This window comes from Salmo trutta, chromosome 17 (assembly GCF_901001165.1).
Source record: "Salmo trutta chromosome 17, fSalTru1.1, whole genome shotgun sequence".
Lineage (NCBI taxonomy): Eukaryota > Metazoa > Chordata > Actinopteri > Salmoniformes > Salmonidae > Salmo > Salmo trutta.
The window spans coordinates 31,175,286-31,195,785 of record NC_042973.1 but is presented as its reverse complement, the minus strand read 5'-3'; the positions used below and the strand labels follow the sequence as shown (position 1 = coordinate 31,195,785).

General features: G+C 43.1%; 1 protein-coding gene across 4 annotated transcripts in view; it reads left to right on the top strand.

The window, feature by feature from the left end:
* Nucleotides 1–20,500, top strand: part of LOC115152031 (FERM domain-containing protein 4A) — a 217,036-nt gene that overhangs the window by 83,097 nt on the left and 113,439 nt on the right. For 2 of the 4 annotated variants that reach the window (XM_029696484.1, XM_029696490.1), the window contains exon 1: nucleotides 20,434–20,500. This exon is cut by the window's right edge and continues 331 nt beyond it. The exons of the other annotated variants lie outside the window; for them this stretch is intronic. The gene's annotated coding sequence lies outside the window, so the exon portion shown is untranslated. Of the gene's footprint in view, nucleotides 1–20,433 lie in introns of those variants that run through there. 4 annotated transcript variants of the gene reach the window in all.

Here is a 20,500-nt window from a genome sequence, read left to right as displayed (position 1 = left end):
TGCCTCCGTCGCACTCTGTCTGCTCACTGCCTTGCACTCACACTAGTGAGAGTTGTGCTTGTGTGTATATAGGGCAGACAGAGACACAGTCTGGTTATCGCTGATTGAGTTAGAAAAGGTGGCAAAGGTGTGTGTTTGCAGATGTCTATCCCTGACTGTGTTTTACTGTGTATGATGGTGTGCATTGTTCTTATAGCAACCATGTGTGTGTATCACAGGAGGTTGGTGGCACCTTAATTGCGGAGGACGGGCTCGTGGTAATGGCTGGAGCAGAGTAGGTGGAATGGTATCACATACAGTACCAGTCAAAAGTTTGGACACACCTACTCATTCAAAGGTTTTTCTTTAATTTTACTATTTTCTACTTTGTAGAATAATAGTGAAGCAATCAAAACTATGAAATAACACATATGGAATCATGTAATAGCCAAAAATGTGTTAAACGAATATATATTTTATATTCTTCAAAGCAGCCACCCTTTGCCTTGATGACAGCTATGCACACTCTTGACATTATCTCAACCAGCTTCAACCAGAATTATTTTCCAACAGTCTTGAAGGAGTTCCCACATATGCTGAGCACTGGCTGCTTTTCCTTCACTCTGCAGTCCAACTCATCACAAACCATCTCAATTTATCAGGTACCAAGGTAAGACCCAAGTGCAGACTGTGTGAAGTAACAATATTTAATGCAACAATAGCGGCAGGCAAACAACAGGTCAAGGCAGGCAGTGGTCTATAATCCAGAGGTGGAGCAAAGGTACAGGACGGCAGGCAGGCTCAGGGTCAGGGACAGGCAGACTGGTCAGGCGGGTGGGTACAGGGTCAGGACAGGCAAGGGCCAAAACCAGGAGGATGAGAAAAGAGAAACTGGAAAGAGCAGGAGCTGAGACACAAAACGCTGGTAGGTTTGAACAAACAAGACGAACTGGCAACAGACAGACAGAAAACACATGTATAAATACACAGGGGATAATGGGGAAGATGGGCGACACCCGGAGGGGGGTGGAGACAATCACAAAGACAGTTGAAACAGATCAGGGTGCGACACACTTGGGTTGAGGTCAGATGATTGTGGAGGCCAAGTCATCTGATGCAGCAGTCCATCACTCTCCTTCTTGGTCAAATAGCCCTTACACAGCCCACAGCCTGGAGGTGTGTTGGTCATTGTCCTGTTGAAAAACAAATGATAGTCCCACTAAGCGCAAACCAGATGGGATGGCGTATCACTGCAGAATGCTTTGCTAGCAATGCTGGTTAAGTGTGCCTTGAATTCTAGGTAAATCACAGACAGTGTCACTGCAGAATGCTTTGCTAGCAATGCTGGTTAAGTGTGCCTTGAATTCTAGGTAAATCACAGACAGTGTCACCAGCAAAGCACCCCCACACCATCACACCTCATCCTCCATGCTACACGGTGGGAACCACACATGAGGAGATCATCCGTTCATCTACTTTGCATCTCACAGAGACTCCAAAAATCTCAAATTTGGACTCATCAGACCAAAGGACAGATTTCCACCAGTCTAATGTCCATTGCTCGTGTTTCCTGGCCCAAGACAGTCTCTTCTTATTATTGGTGTCCTTTAGTAGTGGTTTCTTTGCAGCAATTTGACTATGAAGGCCTGATTCACGCTGTCTCCTTTAAACAGTTGATGTTGAGATGTGTCTGTTACTTGAACTCTGTGAAGAATGTATTTGGGCTGCAATTTCTGAGGTGCAGTTAACTCTAATGAACTTATCCTCTGCAGCAGAGGTAACTCTGGGTCTTCCTTTCCTTCCTGTCGCTGTCATCATGGGAACCAGTTTCATCATAGCGCTTGATGGTTTTTGCGACTGCACTTGAAGAAACCATCAAAGTTCTTGACATTTTCCGCATTGACTGACTTTCATGTCAAAGTTATGATGGACTGTCATTTCTCTTTGCTTATTTGAGCTGTTCTTGCCATAATATGGACTTGGTCTTTTACCAAATAGTGCTATCTTCTGTATACCAGCCCTACCTTGTCACAACACAACTGATTTGCTCAAACGCATTAAGAAGGAAAGAAATTCCACAAATTAACTTTTAACAAGGCACACCTGTTAATTGAAATGCATTTCAGGTGACTACCTCATGAAGCTGGTTGAGAGAATGCCAAGACTGTGCACAGCTGTCATCGAAGCAAAGAGTGGATACTTTGAAGAATCTCAAATATAAAACTTTTTGGGTTACTACATGATTCCATATGTGTTATTTCATAGTAGAAAATAGTAATATTTTTTTTTTTTTTAACTTGAATGAGTAGGTGTGTCCAAACGTTTGACTGGTACTGTACATCAAACACATGGTTTCCAGACATTATTATGAGCCATCCTCCCCCCAGCAGCCTCCACTGGTGTGTGTGCGTACATGCACGTGTCTGTGACTTCATACCAAGGTGACCTTCATTGCTGCAGGGGACCTCACCCTCCGCTCCTCTTAGGACAAAAAACTATAACCTTCTATACACACACACACACACACACACACACACACCGACAAAGGATTGCTGCAGAGGATGATTCAGCAGAAACACTGTGAGTCTGCACTTCCTGGTTCTCCTTCATCATCACTGGCAACCATGACCCATCCCCTGTCTTCCTCCCTTCTCCCTCACCCCCTCCATAGATAGAGGTGATACACAGATAGATTTTCAAAAAGTTCTCTCAACTTTCATTGGCCTTGATCAGAGGTTTGTGCCTTATAAATGAAACATGCACACTTAATACCTCTATTTTCAGAAGAATGTAGTATCTTGCAATAGCTGATTCAAGAAAATACATTCTACTTTTTATGTTTCTTTGAAAATCCCTCTGAACGTGTGTGAGTGTGTCCGCATCAGGGCAGCAGACTGTAACCCCTACTGACCCAAAATGTGATTATCAGTAAACCTTTAGACCTGGAGACACTAACAGGTGCTTAAGAGGCTTTAAACTGAAGACGGGAATAGATAAGGCTGTTTGCTCTCCCTTCTGAACACCACACTGGCTCCATAATGTGTAGGTGCAGAGGGTAGACCTGCGTGCTGACATTAAACTCCGATAGACGTGTCCTGGTTTGATTGACAAATCCTCCCTCTCTGTAGTAGCGAAGCTATGACATATACACACTACCCTCCAGAACTCAGTCAGACAGACTCAGCAGAACAGAATCACTGGATCACACCAAACCGGTTCTGACCGGTACTGACCCGTCATCAACATGGCCTGATTCAGGCTTTGGGTTGCCAGCCAGAATTCTGATCTGACCCAGAACATTTAGTCAGTCACTTTTAGTTAGTCTGCTCCCTAGATTACTGAGGCCACTGTGGCAGTAAGAGGAACACTGAGAACACAGGACTACCTCTCTTCTGAATGGCAGAAGACTGGGAGATGGATAGATCTTAGAGACTAAAACTCTACAATTCCACATGGACCCAGTGGACTGGACACTGGTCATCAGTGTTACGGTTATGACTGGATTACTGGTTCCCTCTGGCAGCATGACCAACGCTGACTCATGAATGGGAGAAGAATGGGAGACAGAGATAGATCTGGTAGACTGGACACAGTGCTGCTACAACATGTTTCTGCTCAAGGTAAGAGGCAGCTACTAACAGAGGTTCTGGTCTAGACAGTTTAGTTCCATCATATGCTCTTAAATATAGCAAATTGCTAAAATAGCATGATGCTGACATTCCCTTACCGAGACCCGAGGTACCTGATTCCTCGGCCAAGCAAAGATCTGAGGTACTGATGCTTCGGCCAATCAAAGATCTGAGGTACTGATGCCTGGGCCAAGCAAAGACCTGAGGTACTGATGCCTCGGCCAAGCAAAGAACTGAGGTACTGATGCCTCGGCCAAGCAAAGACCTGAGGTACTGATGCCTTGGCCAAGCAAAGCCAGGGTTCTGGTGTACTAGCAGTAATTCTCTAGCTAGCTTGGTTGTTGTTAGTGTTGTTGTGAAAGTCTGGCTTGTGCCATGATAGAGATGGACCGTGTCAATTAAACACATGATAACGTGTGCTGTTAGCTTTAGCTAAACTTGAACTGATCTGCTGTGTGAAGATGTACAGAATAACATATAACCTTAGTCTTTGGTATCGGTGGGTTCTGTTGACATGAACCCCTCATCATATTGGGTTTATCTCTGGTCTGTGTTTGTGTTCTTACACATTTAAGTGAGAATGTCTGAGTAGATATGTAGGTCTGTGTGAGTGACGCTAAGTGATGCTTACTGTCTTTAGGAGAGAAGTGTTATCTGTAGAACATGCTGTACTCTTTCTCTCTACTGTCACTCATACTCAGTGGATTACACGCAAACCTGACATAAACCATGAATTTGACAGACCTCTTACATAGGTGGTCTAAAGAGTGTGTGTATCTGCGCACGTGATTGTGTCACCCCAGGTCAAGTTGTTGTGTGTCCATCCTGTGATAGGGGGCTAAAGTCTTCCCTAATCTGTCTCATAGACTGGCTAACTAATACTTGATGAACCACTCAATGCTACAACTCTCCACATGCAGGCCAACTTACTACATGTGTAATGAGAGATTCCATGTCCATCTCCCCCCATGTTTAAGGCATATGGATAATGCTATCATGGAGAGTATTGTTATTGGGTTATTAATGGTGGGCTATGATGAATGAGGAGAAGGAAGTAGAGGAGTGGTAGAGGGAGAGATTTTCATGGTTGTCGTAAGAACTGGACCAAGGCGTACGTAGAGTGTACGTAGAGTTCCACATCTTTATTCTCAAGTGAAACTTCAGCAAAACAAAACAATAAACGAACAACAAAACGTGACTACGTGGTGCACATGCACAAACACAAAATAATATCCCACAAACACAGGTGGGAAAAAGGCTACCTAAATATGATCCCCAATTAGAGGCAACGATTACCAGCTGCCTCTAATTGGGAACCATACCAAGCACACCAACATAGAAATAAGAAAACTAGAACACCCCCTAGTCACGCCCTGACCTCAACACCATAGAGAACCAAGGGCTCTCCATGGTCAGGGCGTGACAGAGGTGAATGAGGAAAAGGAGGTAGAGGAGTGGTAGAGGGAGAGATGAATGAGCAGAAGGAAGTAGAGGAGTGGTAGAGGGAGAGATGAATGAGGAGAAGGAAGTAGTGGAGTGGTAGAGGGAGAGGTGAATGAGCAGAAGGAAGTAGAGGAGTGGTAGAGGGAGAGGTGAATGAGCAGAAGGAAGTAGAGGAGTGGTAGAGGGAGAGGTGAATGAGCAGAAGGAAGTAGAGGAGTGGTAGAGGGAGAGATGAATGAAGAGAAGGAAGTAGAGGAGTGGTAGAGGGAGAGGTGAATGAGGAGAAGGAAGTAGAGGAGTGGTAGAGGGAGAGATGAATGAGGAGAAGGAAGTAGAGGAGTGGTAGAGGGAGAGATGAATGAGGAGAAGGAAGTAGAGGAGTGGTAGAGGGAGAGATGAATGAGGAGAAGGAAGTAGAGGAGTGGTAGAGGGAGAGATGAATGAGCAGAAGGAAGTAGAGGAGTGGTAGAGGGAGAGATGAATGAGCAGAAGGAAGTAGAGGAGTGGTAGAGGGAGAGATGAATGAGGAGAAGGAAGTAGTGGAGTGGTAGAGGGAGAGATGAATGAGGAGAAGGAAGTAGAGGAGTGGTAGAGGGAGAGATGAATGAGGAGAAGGAAGTAGAGGAGTGGTAGAGGGAGAGATGAATGAGCAGAAGGAAGTAGAGGAGTGGTAGAGGGAGAGATGAATGAGCAGAAGGAAGTAGAGGAGTGGTAGAGGGAGAGATGAATGAGGAGAAGGAAGTAGAGGAGTGGTAGAGGGAGAGATGAATGAGGAGAAGGAAGTAGAGGAGTGGTAGAGGGAGAGATGAATGAGGAGAAGGAAGTAGTGGAGTGGTAGAGGGAGAGATGAATGAGGAGAAGGAAGTAGTGGAGTGGTAGAGGGAGAGATGAACACCTCAGAGAAGTAGAACACCTCAGAGAAGTAGAACACCTCAGAGAAGTAGAACACTTCAGCAGTTGTGTGTGTGTGCGTGTGTGTGTGTGTGTGTGTGTGTGTGTGTGTGTGTGTGTCCAGACGTGCTGCTGATGACCGACTGTTTCACGCCCCAGCGCTCTTGACCCCAGACTGATGCCTCACTGACCTATGACATGTACGTCTCCAGAGAAGGACTGGAAGGGGGAGGGAGGGAAAGAGAGAAGAGGCAGAGGAAGGAGTGAAAGTCTTGGAGGCTTAGAAATTGGGTATGGAAGAGGAGAGAGGGATCGTTAAAAAAGAGAAGAAAATAACGTATTGTAGAAATGACGGGAGCAGAGTGGATTGTGGTCGCGGTCATGCGGTCAGAGTTATAAACCACTTCCAGAACACTTAAAGACTCTGCTCTTAATGATGTGACCACACACACAGATGCTCTTTTCAGATCTCAATGCCACATTTCCAAACAGTTTATGCAAGTTTTATTAAAATCTGCTAGTGATGTCCTACAAACAGAGTAATAGTTAATAGTTAGAATCAGCTAATTGATGAAATGGTAGTTCACCTTTGACACTGGTGTGTAGTGAATTAAAAACCCATTTGCATTGTTAACATTAGCTTTTACGATATGTGACTCGATTCAGGAAACTAGACATATGTTGCAAGTCAGGACTTCACAGGAGAGCCGTTTGAACGTAAAAAATATGTTTATATCTAAATGCGTTTTTTTGGCAGAAATGCCTTCTCGAATATGTGAACTTTCCTGTGCCTTTATATCAAACTTCTGTGCCATCTGTAAATATGAATAAAATCGATAAATTACGAGCCTAGTTGGTTTAGCCACAGAAAAAGTCAACAACCTTCCCGCTAGCCATGATTGGTTGAGATAATAAGTGGGCTGGACATGCAGAGAGATGAGTTTGGATTGGTCTGCCATGTATCACGCGTCTGTCTATTGGAGCTGGTCGGTATGTCTAGGTGATCGTGTCAAACACAGCTTTTTTTAAATGTATCTTGAAGTAAAACTGCATAAACCTAATGTCAAGTTAAAGTGTACTGTTAGCTAGCTAATGTTATGTGTATGCTCTCCACTTTCTGGAGGATCGAGTTTTGAAATCAGTAGAATTCAAGTATGATAGCTAAGGAGATGGAGAAAACACCAGTCTGGATTACATCTTCAAACTAAGGGCAACCATGCTTGGAGTCAGAGAGTAAACACTTCCAACCATGATGTATACAGGTAAGATAGTCTAGCTAGCTACATTTTCAGATATTACACGTTTCTAATTTTGACAGAAAGTGGTTTCATTTCAAGTGTACTGTTAGCTAGCTAACATTGTGTACGATCTTATTCTTTGTATATCAGACAAATTTGCTTGACTAGTTATAGCCATAGAACCTGGTTGGTTAGCTACCTGCAGATTCATGCAGGGTAGTAACGTCATGAGTTATGATTATGGTCCATTGATAAGCTAGTTAGCTAACGTAAACTAACTCACTTTTGTACATCATGCTGGTCCGTACAATTGACCTTATTTTAGCGCCCCAAAAAGTAATACTTCCAGATCAACTGTAATATCAATACCATTGTAAAGCACAATTTCTCCCCTTTCCAACAAAATCAATGAAGAGACCTTCATGATGCCCATCTCTGCATGATTGAAGAAGGCAATGAGCTCAGTCGGGTCTTTTTTTAAATGGCTGGTGTGGAAGCAAAACCTATTGCGTGATAGTGAGAAGGAGAGATGTCGTGTGGGGAAATGGCTTTTTTCACTCGATCTGTCAAACTTATCACCTTATCGCCTCTAAAATGTAAATAAAACACTATAAAGAGTTTATATAATGTCATTACATACCTATTTGAAGGTTTGTGTCGAATTTGAATCAGGTTTTTAGGGCGGTGCTAAAGTGATCTTCAGAAGTAAACAGCGGCTTTTGAGAGTCATGATAGCTTGCAGTGACGACGCAAAAAATGACTAAGTATCCCCCCTCACCCTGTCCCTGTCCCTTTCTTGTTTTTAAACGGTGAGAGAAGTGCTACACCTGGTGGAGAGAGGCTGTATTATGCGCGCTGTACGTTACGCCATGACACGTCACGATGTAACATACAGCGTCGGAGGGGTCCGTTTTTTCAACTTTTCTCCAATACTATAGATCCATTATCATGTCAATCAATGCTTGAATAGAAACGTAGTTCACACCCCAGATTTTGATGTCAACACAGTCGCTACAGTCCCATTCGTTTTATTTGCAGCCTCGTTTGAATGTCACGGTTGTGCACATTTGCACGGAATGGGGTTAGTTTACGTTACATGTCTTAACAAAAGACTCCACTATACAAATATCCATTTCAATAGAATGTCACTGCAACTGTTGATAGACGTACTAGCTGGTAAATTCCCTCTGGCTATCTACTCTGATTTCAGACCAGGGGTAAGATAGTCTAGATAGTCTAGCTAGCTACATTTTCAGATATATTGCATTTCTAATTTTGACTAAGTTTTTTAATTTCAAGTTAAAGTGTACTGGCTGGCTATCTGGCTGGCTCGCTAACTAACATTACGTAATGCTTTGGGATTCATTGGATTCATAGCTGCATTTCTTAACCAAGACTCTCGTTTTAGTGTGCCAGAGCACAGAATAACTGATTCATTTTTGAACGCTCAACACCCGTTGAATATGTCTGGTGTCAGTAAATATCAGCAACAAAGCGTAATTCAATTGTTGCCAGCAGCAGTTACAGTCACCAAAGCTCTGGATAACATGAAAACAGCCTAAACAGCTCTACTAGGGTGAGTAAAATGGCCAGAGTGGGGTGTTCGCTCATTATGTGTCTGGAAGTAGCTAGCCAATGTTAGCCAGTTAGCTTGAGTGCTTGACTGTAGTTGTGAGGTCAGAGCATTCGGATCAACTCTACTTATTGACCAGAGCGTCCAGTGTGCGCTCTGAACGCGAAACGCACTGAATTTACGAATGGACAATCTGACAGCACAGTTGCTGTCACCAAGATAACATAACAGCCTAACCAGCTCTGCTTGGGCAAGTAATGTTCAGTGAGCTGTTCTCTCTCTCTTAATTGTCTGGAAATAGCTGGCAAGTTAGTACAGAATGCTCGGATCAACCCTTAATGAGATGGGTGGGGCTAAGCCTTAAGAGGGTATAAACAATGCTGAATGGGTGTAGACAAAGAAGGGCTCTCCAAAACATTTAAAGACGGTTTTCTCAAAAGTGAGTTTACAAGTTGATCAACTTTCAAAGCAGAAATACTTTCCCATTGTTTCCTTAAATGCAGTGTATGATATGCCATTTTGTAGCGCCGAGTCTCTACTTTAATCCAATGTAAAAAAAAAAAAAAAAGAAATTCAAATGTTGCTATATAAGACCGAATCCAGGTGGTGAGTCACATATTTGCGTCATTGTCCAGCGTTCAGGTCTTACCCATCTATCCTACCGCTCCATCCCCAGTGTAAACCCTGCTGGATGTGGGCCTGTGCCTGGAGGACATGTGTCTGTTGTCATAACATTTTGATGTGTTCGGGACTCTGTCATTATTTCCATGTGGACACTCAACGTCAACAAAACAAAGGAGATGCTCGTGGACTTCAGGAAACAGTATAGGGAGCATCTCCCCATCCACATCGACGGGACAGTAGAGGAGAGGTGGAAAGTTTTAAGTTCCTCGGCGTACAGTACACATCACGGACAAACTGAAATGATCCCTCTATCATCCAAAAGGCAAGGTCAGTACTGGTGCATCAAAGATGGGACCGAGAGACTGAAAAACAACTTCTATCTCAAGGCCATCAGACTGTTAAATAGCCATCACTAACATAAAAAATAAATAAAAATCACCTTTATTTAACTAGGCAAGTCAGTTAAGAACAAATTCTTATTTACAATGACAGCCTAGGAACAGTGGGTTAACTGCCTTGTTCAGGGGCAGAACAGATTTGTATTTCATCAGCTCAGCTTGCAACCTTTCAGTTACCAGCCCAACACTCTAACCACTAGGCTACCCTGCTGCCAACATACAAACTCAGATCTCTGGCCACTTTAATAGATTTAGTAAATAGATTTAATAAAGGTATCACTAGTCACTTTAAGTAACGCCACTTTAATAATGTCTACATATCCTACATTACTCATCCCATACGTAAATACTGTATTCTATACCATCTACTGCATCTTGCCTATGCCGCATGGCCATCGCTCATCCATATATTTATATGTACATATTCTTATTCATCCCTTCACATTTGTGTGTATAAGGTAGTCGTTGTGAATTTGTTCAATTTCTTGTTAGATATTACTGCACTGTCGGAACTAGAGGCACAAGCATTTCGCTACACTCGCATTAACATCTGCTAACCGTGTGTATGTGACCAAAAAAATTGATTTGATTTGCTTCTGAACAAGAGTCCCATCAAGACAGCTCATATCAGCTCTGGTAAAGCCTATGTGTTTAAAGCTCTGCCTCGTGGTGACTCAGATGGACTCACATCCTGCTCTTTATCGTACCATTCCCCTCATCTCCCTCTTTCTCTCCATTTTGCCTACAGTAGGTACACCCACATCCCACTATCTTTCTCTCTCTCTTCCCCCGTCTCTCTGACTCACTCTGTCTCTCTGTTTTTAGATCACTCAGAGCTGGTTAAAGACAGAAAGAGAATGGGTTACATGACATGCCAGTGGGCCCCCCCAAAAAACAAAAACAGCCCATGCTGACACCTCCAATTTCCAATTTCCTCTCTTCTCTCCTCCCATTCTTCTCCTTAGGGTTCTTCTCCCTCTGTTACCCATGTTACGTAAGCCTCTCGTTACAGAGCCAGGACACAGGCACAGAGAGAGAGAGACTTCAGCCGTCTGTGTTTATCTGGTGTTTATCTGTGAGCAGTGGTGTCCAGGCCTTAATGAGGGGCCACAAAGACCCATTGATAGAGACCCAGTATGAAGAGATCTCACCCCAGCCAAGAGCACCCCGGATGGGCATCAACTGCCCTGAGCGCACCCTCTGCACAAAGACCTCCAGTGTGGACCGAGACCCTGAATGGAGAGAGAGAGAGAGAGAGAGAGAGAGAGAGAGAGAGAGAGAGAGAGAGAGAGAGAGAGAGAGATTATCTGTCTCAAACAGCCTCAAGCTTCCTCTCCTCTCCTCCCTCTTTTCTTCCTCATCTTCCTCTTCATCTGCAGTGCTGAGACCCACCCTCTGCCCTCCCTATTCCAGTCATTCAGTCTGACCAGTGCTCAGTTCTCAGATGATTCTTACTGTGGATCAGTGAGGAATATACAGCTATACTTCTGTTCTGTGGTGACACTTCTGGTCTGGTGTGAGATACAAGGACCGTGACATCAGGGTCTGATATGGAGAGACCTCTCCACTGGAGATAGAGGTGTTTGTTCGATGGCGTTGCACATTCTCTGAGATTATTTGCTGTTTTCTATCTCATCTCTCTTTGTGTTCTATGTGAACACAAACACCAAAACCAGTGGTCAAAGTTCCGGTGAAGGATACTGGGTTGTGTATAAAAGTTCTACAAGGGGGTTCTAAGTTGTCCTGGACGGGTTCTAAAGGTTCTAGATCAGAAGAATAATGACGCTGGCAGCACGACTGGAGGACCTAGAGGTCACTCTGGAACACATGCTCATGGACGTATTTGTAAGTGGACACACACACTCTTTCTTTATCTCCTTCCATGTCTCTTCCCTTTCTTTTTTCCCTCTTCCATTTTCTAATGCTCTTTGCCATTGATTGGTTAATTAAAGAGCTTTTAAAAGTCTAACCCTTCCACTACCTATCCTTTCCGTCTCTCTTCAATCTCCCTCTCTCTGCCTATCCCTCAGTTTTTTTCTCTATCTCTTTCCCTTCATCTCTCTCCTCAGTATAACCAGACTGGTCTCATAGACTTGACGTAACATAGTAAACTAAAATCCGGGACGCTCAAATGAGTATGATATGTTACTTTTGGTATGGTTACATAATATAGATGGTAACTTAAGTCAAAAATGAAAGGTTTGGTTGGCGTATAAAGCAAACATCTTGCAACACAAAGGTTGCTCGTTCAAATCTCATCATGGAGAACTTTAGCATTTTAGCTAATTAGCTACTTTGCAACTACTTAGCATGTTAGCTAACCCTTCCCCTAACCTTAACCTTAACCCTTTAACCTAACTCCATACCCTAACTCTAACCTTAATCTTAACCCTAACCCTAACCTTAACCCTTACCCTAACCCTAACCTTAACTCCTAACCCTAACGTTAACCCTAACCTTAACCTTAACCCCAACCTTAACCTTAACCTTAACCTTATCACAATTTGTAACATATCATACGAAATGGATGATGGACATCCATAAATTAATACATGCCATACCAAACGTAACATACCATACTAACTTGAGCGTTGCAGATTTTTGTTTACTATGGTACATCTACCCCTGAGTCCAGGTTTTTATGGTTAGAGGCCAGCATATGTTCATGTCCCTGTCCAGATGTTTGGACTAATCAGCACAGAGAAGAGTGGAGTGATTAAACTAGTAGAAGCCAGGGGTATAGACTGTTCAGCATGCACTGAGTAGGTTTGGGTTAGAGTGGTATAAGCCAATATACTGTTGTAGAGTGAATGAGTGAATGAGTGAATGAGTGAGTGAGTGAGTGAGTGAGTGAGTGAGTGAGTGAGTGAGTGAGTGAGTGAGTGAGTGAGTGAAAGAGAGCTAATGCTTCAGTAGCAGTAGATCATAGCAGCCCCTGTGGTTTATTAAGATCAGAAAGATGATACACTGTGTTCAGTAACCACACAGAACAGATACACACACACACCTGCGTAATGTAAATATGACATTCCCTTTGTAGCTTTGTTTCCATGATAAGTTGAGTCATTAAGATGCAGTTTTCCCTTTATATTGTTCACAGGGATCTGTCACAAATGAATAATATCACCTTTCATCAAGCACACAATGCTTCCACAAAATTCTAACATTTCTTACAATGCATTGATAGCTGAGCTGTACAAAATTGATCTCTGTACAATATTGACGTCAGCACAACATTGATGTGAGTACAACACCAACATCAACACAACACTGATGTCAGTACAACGTTTACCAATTTGAAGTTTGAGGTCAGCCAAATGTTGATATTACTGTGTGATGTGAATATGAAAGAAATGATGTGTTTGTGTGTTGCGTTTGAGGCTAGAGGTAAGACTGTGATGTTACAGGAGCGGTTGGAGCAGCATTGAGACTATTATTCATGCATTACATGTGAGGTGGAAACTGACAAGCAGGAAGACCACATCCTTCCTCTACACTTCCTCACAGCATCCTAATTAGCAGCCTTATTTCTTTATTTTTCTAATTACTGCAGGAGGCCCCAATGCAGAGGCTTATCTGGCCGTTTTGCATTTTTAAATTAGAAATATTCAAATGGCTCTGAGCGATCTGCATACACACCCACAAAGACTCAGTCACACAGTCACACTATGCACTCACACACATGCAAGCAAGAAAGCACACACGTATGTTCACACTTAAACGCCATCAGTCGCAAATGCACACACACAAGCACGCAAGCAAACTCAATCACGAACACAGGAGCACAAACATTTGCATACATTTGAGAAGAGGCCTCCCCAACCACTATAAGCCATAATGCATAGAATGGCCTGTCCCTTTTTTGCATGTACTGGTGATTGTTAAGGAGTGTGTGTAGTGTCTATGTGTTAGTACTGTTCTCTCTGTAGATATAGTAAGTAGAGAACATTAGAGTAATGTATCAGAGGACGTTAAAGCAATGTACTCCTTCACACGCCAGTGGGCTGAGAAAGATGTTGTACCTGTGTTTGTGTGTGTGTGTGTGTGTGTGTGTGTGTGTGTGTGTGTGTGCGTGCGTGCGTGCGTGCGTGCGTGCGTGCGTGCGTGCGTGTGTGTGTGTGTGTGCCATTCTCAGCATTATTTGGTAGCATTGTATTTGGTAGCATTGTCTTTAAATTGTTTAACTTAGGTCAAACGTTTCGTGTAGCCTTCTACAAGCCTCCCACAATAAGTTGGGTGCATTTTGGCGAGCCTCCTTTCTCGCACACACATTTTCAGTTCTGCCCACAAATTCTCTATAGGATTAAGGTCAGGGCTTTGTGATGGCCACTCCAATACCTTGACTTTGTTGTCCTTTTTGCCACAACTTTGGCCATTTTGCCACAACTTTGGAAGTATGCTTGGGGTCATTGTCCATTTGGAAGACCCATTAGCGACCAAGCTTTAACTTCCTGACTGATGTCTTGAGATGTTGCTTCAATATATCCACATAATTTTCTTTCCTCATGATGCCATCTATTTTGTGAAGTGCACCAGGCCCTCCTGCAGCAAAGCACCCCCATAGCATGATGCTGCCACCCCCGTGCTTCATGGTTGGGATGGTGTTCTTTGGCTTGCAAGCCTCCCCCTTTTTCCTCCAAATATAAGGATGGTCACTATGGCCAAACAGTTCTCTTTTTGTTTCATCAGACCAGAGGACATTTCTCCAAAAAGTACAATCTTTATCCCCGTGTGCAGTTGCAAATCGTAGTCTGTTTTTTTTATGGCGGTTTTGGAGCAGTGGCTTCTTCCTTGCTGAGCGGCCTTTCAGGTTATGTCGATATAGGACTCGTTTTACTGTGGATATAGATACTTTTGTTCCTGTTTCCTCCAGCATCTTCACAAGGTCCTTTGCTGTTGTTTTGGGATTGATTTGCACTTTTCGCACCAAAGCACGTTCATCTCTAGGAGACAGAAGACGTATCCTTCCTGAGCAGTATGACGGCTGCGTGGTCCCATCTTGTTAATACTTGCGTACTATTGTTTTTACAGATGAACGTGGTACCTTCAGGCATTTGGAAATTGCTCCCAAGGATCAACCAGACTTGTGGAGGACTACAATTTGTTTCCTGAGGTCTTGGCTGATTTCTTTTGATTTTCCCATGATGTCAAACAGGCACTGAGTTTGAAGATAGGCCTTGAAATACATCCACAGGTACACCTCAATTTGACTCAAATGATGTCAATTAGCCTATCAGAAGCTTCTAAAGCCATGACATAATTTTCTGGAATTTTCCAAGCTGTTTAAAGACACAGTCACCTTAGTGTATGTAAACTTCTGACCCACTGGAATTGTGATACAGTAAATTATAAGTGAAATAATCTGTCTGTATGTCACGTCCTGACCAGTAAAGGGGCTGTTTGTTATTGTAGTTTGGTCATGGCGTGGCAGGGGGTGTTTGTTTAGGGTGTTTTGGGGTTGTTTGGGTTATGTTCTATGTTAGTGTATTTCTATGTTATTTCTAGTTGGTCTATTTCTATGTGGTGTTTATTGGGTTGACCTTCAATTGGAGGCAACTGCTTCTTGTTGCCTCTGATTGAAGGTCCTATTTATAGGGGTGTTTGTTCTATGGGGGTTGGTGGGTAGTTATTTCCTGGTTTAGTGTTTGTTGCACCTGATGGGACTGTTTGGAGTCGTTTGTTTTGTATACGTGTTTATTTTGTTTTTCCTTCTTCAAAAAAAAAAGATGAGTATACATTTTCCCGCTGCATTTTGGTCCACTCCTTACGACAACCATGACACTGTAAACAATTGTTGGAAAAATTGCTTGTGTCATGCACAAAGTAGATGTCCTAACCGACTTGCCAAAACTATAGTTTGTTAACAAGAAATTTGTGGAGTTGTTGAAAAACACGTTTTAATGACTCCATCCTAAGTGTATGTAAACTTCTGACTTCAATTGTAAATAATAATGAAGCAACAACACCCTCTGGACACCGTATTTTCCCCCCAATTGGCATTCTAATATCAAAAGTCTCCATTTTTGATATGTGACCGACCACCTTGATTCGGTTTTATGTAGCAAAATTTTTAATTGTTTTTTACATTGGATAAAAGCAGAGATACAGAGCTACATAATGGTATATCATACATTGCATTTGAGGAACAATGGTAAAGTAATTCTACTTTGAAAGTTAATAAACTTGTAACCTCACTTTTGAGAAAATGGCCTTTGAATTTATTGGTACCTGCTGGAGAACTCTTCTTTGTCTACACCCATTCAGCATTGTTCACACCCTCTTAAGCTTTAGCCCCCACCCAAACTCTGACCATTTTACTCACCCTAGCAGAGCTGGTAAGGCTGTTTTCATGTTATCCAGAGTGTTGGTGACTGGAACTGTGCTGCTGGCAACATTTTAATTGCACTTGTTTGCCGACGTTTAATGACACCGGCCATATTCAACGGGTGTTGAGCGTTCATAAAATTGTCAGTTATTCTGCGCTTTGGCACACTCAGACGAGAGTGCTCTGAAATCGGAGTAGATGGCCAGACTGAGTTTACAAACGCAACCGAAATGGTTACTTGAATGGTGGAGTCTTTTGTTTAGACATGTAGCTAGCTAGCTAAACAATGAACCATAATCACAACTCATGACGTTACTAGCGTGCATGAATCTGCAGGTGGCTAACCAACCACGTTCAATGTTAGCTAGCTAACATTAGGCTCTAACTAGCCAAGCAAATGGCTCTGAGATACAAATAATAATGTTAGCTAGCTAGCTAACAGTACACTTTTACTTGAATTGAAAAAATTTGAAATGTGTAATATCTGAAAATGTAGCTAGCTAGACTATCTTACCCGTATGCATCATGGATGAACGCGTCTCCTGTCGGATGCCATGGGTGCCCTTAGTTTGAAAATGTAATCCGGAGACAGGTGTTTTCTCCATCTCCTTAGCTATCATACTCGAATTCCACTGATTTCAAAACTCGGTCCTCCAGAAAGTGGAGAGCAACACTTATGCAGTTTTACTACATTTAAATAAAAAAAGCTGTGTTAGACAGCATTCCCAAGACATACTGGCCACCTCCAATAGACAGAAGCGTGCCATATGGCAGACCAATCCAAACTCATCTCTCGCCATGTCCAGCCCACTCCATATCTCAGCCAATCATGGCTAGCGGGAAGGTTGTTGTCTTTTTATGTGGCTAAACCAACTAGGCTCGTAATTTAAATTGTTTATTCCTATTTACAGATGGCATACAAGTGTGTTATTAAGGCAAATGAAAGTTTACATGTTCAAGAAGGCATTTCTGCCAAAAACCCATTTAGATAATTTTTTTAAAAGTTTTGATCAAACCGCTCTCCTGTAAATTAGTGACCCGCGACATACGTCTAGTTTCCTGAAACGGGTCACATATGATGCTGTGATGACATTATATCAACCTATGACTTGATACGGAGGGAGAATGAAGGGATAGATCGCTTCTCTTGTCTTCTACAAATGTTGACAGTTACATCAGGCAGGAGATGTAGCACCAGGATTAAAAATGCATTCAATCTTCCTGTAGTCTAATTGAGTTACCTCCTTCTCCTATCCTATCCTCTCCTCCCCCTCCCACCTGTCACTTCCTCATCCCTTCTCTCCTTTTCTCCCTTCCTCCCTCACGATGACTGAAACATATAGAACTCAAATGTATTTGAACTTGAAAATGTGGGCTATATTATCACAAACTAGGGTAAGTTGTGTGTCCCCCTGATCTCTTCTCTCTCTCTCTCTATCTCTCTCCTCTCTTTTCTGTGATAAAAACCAAATAAACATAAAAAATTACACACACACAAACACACAGGAGGATGACAGAGAGAGCAGAGCAGCGGCCTCCTAGTCCCCTGTGGTGAAGTCATTATGATGACTTAAGCCCTCATGGAGGGATCTGGGTTCTCCCTCTTTCTCGTGCGCACATACACAGCTGCATTTGTGACCTACCTGAGAGAGTGTGAAATGAGCGCATTATCAGAATGCAAAAGACAAGAGTGGTTGTGAATGAACAGATAAAAACACAAACACAGGGAACACCATGAGTTGTACGACAGTCAATATGAATCATTTCATAGAATGACAGGCAAGCATAACAACAGAAAATCAATGAGTTATAGTGTTTGAGTCTGAGATTCATCTCAGTGTGTGTGTGTGTGTGTGTGTGTGTGTGTGTGTGTGTGTGTGTGTGTGTGTGTGTGTGTGTGTGTGCATGCCTGTGTGCATGTGTTTGTGTATGTATTTATGGTGCTGAAACTCTGTGCTGGCTAGTATCTGTAACCTTAAACATAAACAGCAACACAGAAACCTCCACTTTGTCTGGCAAGAGGATAAAGTCTGGCTAGAGGGCATTTTCCATAAACACACACACACACCTCAGACGAGGGTCCATAGGGATGAATCAGAGAGCTGTAGGCAGAGACTGGCTGGGCTCTCAGTAAATTAAAACTAAACAATGCCAAGACTTTACCATAGGGAACCATCTCTGCAACTCAGATCACCACTCCAATCATACAACACACACACCAGGTGCATTGTCTGAGGAGAAATCTGGTCTTATTAGTAGTAATTCATGTATCGCTTGTTACGGCATTGTTCTCTCTCTCTCTCTCTCTCTCTCTCTCTCTCACTTACTCAGTTCTTTGTGTCTGGAGCTGGCTAGGCTGGTTTTGTGGTGATTAGGTTGTTGGGGGAGAGTGTGTGTGTCAGGGGAGTGTGTGAAGGGAGGGTGGGGGTAACTTTATGTTTTAGATAGACGGTAGGGTCCTGATGAAAGTCATGACTCTGTCTGTGAATTGCTCATATGTGTGTCTCTGCATTTCATGTGTGTGTGTGTGTGTGTGTGTGTGTGTGTGTGTGTGTGTGTGTGTGTGTGTGTGTGTGTGTGTGTGTGTGTGTGTGTGTATGCCTTTTCGTGTGTGTGTTATTGTGTGTGTGTTTTGTCCCGTATGTCAGGGTGTTGTGCACATGTTTGATTAGTGAGAACTTGAGGCCTTTATCATTACTGTGTTCGGACTAAAAGATTCCTTCAAAATGTTTATCACATAATCAGAACATTTTACCCAATTTATTCTGCACAGAGGATGGACTTATTGCAGTCTTTACTAGTTAATTATGGACAACCATGTCATTTGTCCTCCTGATGAACAAGATAAAACAGGATATCTTCCGACAAAGTACATGATTAATCTAAGGCATCACAGAGATTGTTTTCATTTCAGACATGTCTGACAGTGAAAAGGGATGCGTAGTTCTTTTAATCTTTCCTCTCTTTCTTTCCCTCCAGTTTGAGTCTCTGAGTCATGGGAGCCTGAACTCTGTGGCAGTACACTCTAGGGTTATATATAGCCCTCTGATATTTCTCATGTAGGACACACACACACACACACACACACACACACACACACACACACACACACACACACACACACACACACACACACACACACACACACACACACACACTCCTGATGTAGGTATTGAATAAATTATGCTTAGTGGGGATTACTAGTGAAGATGACTTTCTCTTGTTGACACACAGCTTTAACCACAATCTGTGTGTGTATGTGTTTCAGACACTTCTAATACCATGCTTGGTCGGGGGTTTGGGGGGGTGGGACTTTTAGGGGGCTGCTCATTTAATCTAGATGTGTGTGTGTGTGTGTGTGTCGAACCCTGGTCTTCTGTATGCCTCAAGAATGCCTTAGCCCACTGAGAAAGGATTAGATCTAGGAGATCTGGGAGCTAACACAAGTCTTCAGGCAAGGTTACTCATCACACAAGCGTAGTCCACCAAACCACCTCCGCTACTCCTGTGTGCACTGGTGCGTATGTGTGTGTGTGAGCGTGCATGTCTGTGTGCGTGTTTATCCACTCAAGTTAATCATCTGCCGATGCAGTATTGACCAGCTGATTGAGTGAAGCTGGGCATTGCAGAGTGATGATGAGAATATGAGAATATGTCACTAGAACCAGCTGTAACTCAGCCCAATCCCAACCCTCAAGAAGCCAGGAAATAGATATGATGGTCAGACATGGACCACGCCAGTCCAGGGCTTAAGCTTAGCACTGGCTTCCCTCCTCATCAGGAAAAATGGTTTTTATGCTAATGTTCGCCACATGGTTTTGCGCCTAAATCTTTTAGAACCCTTTTTGTGGACCAATGAATAAGCCAATAGGCATGTTGATGACTGTGTGTCCCCAATCCTGTCCCTAGACATTCCCCTCTCATTGGGATCCTATCCCGCTGTATTGTTATTGGCTTGGTGTGTGTGTGTGTTTTGGGGTATCCCTCTCAGTGCTCCAGTCCAGACAGAAGGAGTGAAAGCTGGATGTGGGATTTAAAGATAATCTCCTCACCAGATGGCAAAGCATCACATATTCCTTTTGAGGTGCCCCATGTGACCCACTGTACTGTGTGTGTGTGTGTGTGTCCCCTTCCCCCGCACACACACATTCACTACTCCTTTGTGATCACATGACAAGGGTACATATGCTAATAACAACCGTAGCATTGCATTCATCCAGTGACCTGGTTAAGTTCCTGACTAGAGTGAAAGAGGGAGAGAGAGAGAGAGACAGACAGACTAGAGTGGGAGAGAGAGAAAAGAAACAAAGCATACTCCCTTTCCCTCACACACACACATACTCGCGTTTGCGTACACACACCGTGTGTTAGAGCGGCAGAGTGGAGCGTAAGCAGAGGAG